The sequence below is a fragment of the Crinia signifera genome, chromosome 3, assembly GCF_055691185.1.
Source record: "Crinia signifera chromosome 3, ASM5569118v1, whole genome shotgun sequence".
NCBI lineage: Eukaryota > Metazoa > Chordata > Amphibia > Anura > Myobatrachidae > Crinia > Crinia signifera.
This window is the reverse complement of record NC_139219.1, coordinates 107,807,804-107,810,303: the sequence shown is the minus strand read 5'-3', so window position 1 is coordinate 107,810,303 and position 2,500 is coordinate 107,807,804. Positions and strand designations below refer to the sequence as shown.

At 42.4% G+C, this 2,500-nt stretch overlaps 4 non-coding genes across 4 annotated transcripts in view; 2 read left to right on the top strand and 2 right to left on the bottom strand.

The window, feature by feature from the left end:
- Positions 1 to 50, bottom strand: part of TRNAG-GCC (transfer RNA glycine (anticodon GCC)) — a 71-nt gene extending 21 nt beyond the window's left edge. The window contains exon 1 of the tRNA in view: positions 1 to 50. This exon is cut by the window's left edge and continues 21 nt beyond it. This is a non-coding gene — a tRNA (tRNA-Gly).
- A 156-nt stretch (positions 51 to 206) lies between these two features.
- Positions 207 to 279, top strand: TRNAK-CUU (transfer RNA lysine (anticodon CUU)). The gene has a single exon. It is a non-coding gene; the product is annotated as a tRNA-Lys (tRNA).
- Positions 280 to 1,100: 821 nt separating this feature from the next.
- TRNAG-GCC (transfer RNA glycine (anticodon GCC)) lies at positions 1,101 to 1,171 on the bottom strand. The gene has a single exon. It is a non-coding gene; the product is annotated as a tRNA-Gly (tRNA).
- A 156-nt stretch (positions 1,172 to 1,327) lies between these two features.
- Positions 1,328 to 1,400, top strand: TRNAK-CUU (transfer RNA lysine (anticodon CUU)). Its single transcript has one exon. It is a non-coding gene; the product is annotated as a tRNA-Lys (tRNA).
- The last annotated feature ends 1,100 nt before the right edge of the window (positions 1,401 to 2,500 follow it).

The following is a 2,500-nucleotide window of genomic DNA, read 5'->3' as shown; positions in this document are numbered from 1 at the left end:
CCGGGCCTCCCGCGTGGCAGGCGAGAATTCTACCACTGAACAACCAATGCTTCACATTTTACTTCACGGTTACTTACCCATTTTCCTCAATGTGTGAAACCAAGCATGCATCTCAGTGTACTGAATGTGGTAGCCTAGATCTACTTTAATAGCTTGTAGGGCACTCCTTGGCTTGAGTAGCCTTTTTGTCACATAACAGTAACCAAGCCTGGCTAGCTCAGTCGGTAGAGCATGAGACTCTTAATCTCAGGGTCGTGGGTTCGAGCCCCACGTTGGGCGGTGTTTTTTCCCAGAATTCTACAGGCGAGATCTCTGTCACTACACAACCAAACGTGTTTTATTTGAAACTTAAAAGAGGTGTACATCAGTGTGTGAAACCAAGCAGGAATCTCAGGATCTACTAAATGTGGAAACCTTGCTTTGGTTTTATAAATTGAAGGGCAATTCTTGCCTTGCCATGATGCCATAACACTGTAAAAAAGCCTAGCTATCTGAGTCAATAGCGAATAAGACTCCAAATCTAAGAGTCATTTGCTTTGAGCACAACATTGGGTGGTGTTTATTCCCTTTTCAGATCCATGCCTCCCTCATGGCAGGCGAGAATTCTACCACTAAACCACAAGATTCTACCACTAAATCATTGTATGTTAAATTCTATACCTGCACCACCAAAATGCAAAGAGCCAGGCACTCTTTAACAAAATATATCGCTGTTTCAGGTGTACATCAGTGGGTGAAACCATGCAGGAATATCAGGATCTACTGAATGTGGAAACTTTGCTTTGGTTTAATAGTGTAGATTGAAGAGCAAGCGTTGCCTTGCCTTGATGCTACAACACTGTAACAAAGCCTGGCCAGCTTAGTCAATAGAAATAAAACTCCCAAGCTAAGAGTCATATGCTTTTAGTACAACATTTGTTTGGTGTTTATTCCCTTTTCAGATCCAGACCTCTCTCTTGGCAGGTGGGAATTCTACCACTAAACCACAAGATTCTACCATTAATTTATTGTATGTGTAATTCTATACCTGCACCACCAAAATGCAAAGAGCCAGCCACTCTTTAACAAAATATACCATAATTTCAGTAAAACTTGAGTACTGCATTGGCCGGGAATCGAACCCGGGCCTCCCGCGTGGCAGGCGAGAATTCTACCACTGAACAACCAATGCTTCACATTTTACTTCAAGGTTACTTACCCATTTTCCTCAATGTGTGAAACCAAGCATGCATCTCAGTGTACTGAATGTGGTAGCCTAGATCTACTTTAATAGCTTGTAGGGCACTCCTTGGCTTGAGTGGCCTTTTTGTCACATCACAGTAACCAAGCCTGGCTAGCTCAGTCGGTAGAGCATGAGACTCTTAATCTCAGGGTCGTGGGTTCGAGCCCCACGTTGGGCGGTGTTTTTTCCCAGAATTCTACAGGCGAGATCTCTGTCACTACACAACCAAACGTGTTTTATTTGAAACTTAAAAGAGGTGTACATCAGTGTGTGAAACCAAGCAGGAATCTCAGGATCTACTAAATGTGGAAACCTTGCTTTGGTTTTATAAATTGAAGGGCAATCCTTGCCTTGCCATAATGCCATAACACTGTAAAAAAGCCTAGCTATCTGAGTCAATAGCGAATAAGACTCCAAATCTAAGAGTCATTTGCTTTGAGCACAACATTGGGTGGTGTTTATTCCCTTTTCAGATCCATGCCTCCCTCATGGCAGGCGAGAATTCTACCACTAAACCACAAGATTCTACCACTAAATCATTGTATGTTAAATTCTATACCTGCACCACCAAAATGCAAAGAGCCAGGCACTCTTTAACAAAATATATCGCTGTTTCAGGTGTACATCAGTGGGTGAAACCATGCAGGAATATCAGGATCTACTGAATGTGGAAACTTTGCTTTGGTTTAATAGTGTAGATTGAAGAGCAAGCGTTGCCTTGCCTTGATGCTACAACACTGTAACAAAGCCTGGCCAGCTTAGTCAATAGAAATAAAACTCCCAAGCTAAGAGTCATATGCTTTTAGTACAACATTTGTTTGGTGTTTATTCCCTTTTCAGATCCAGACCTCTCTCTTGGCAGGTGGGAATTCTACCACTAAACCACAAGATTCTACCATTAATTTATTGTATGTGGAATTCTATACCTGCACCACCAAAATGCAAAGAGCCAGACACTCTTTAACAAAATATACCATAATTTCAGTAAAACTTGAGTACTGCATTGGCCGGGAATTGAACCCGGGCCTCCCGCGTGGCAGGCGAGAATTCTACCACTGAACATTCAATGCTTCACATTTTACTTCACGGTTACTTACCCATTTTCCTCAATGTGTGAAACCAAGCATGCATCTCAGTGTACTGAATGTGGTAGCCTAGATCTACTTTAATAGCTTGTATTGCATTCCTTGGCTTGAGTGGCCTTTTTGTCAAATCACAGTAACCAAGCCTGGCTAGCTCAGTCGGTAGAGCATGAGACTCTTAATCTCAGGGTCGTTG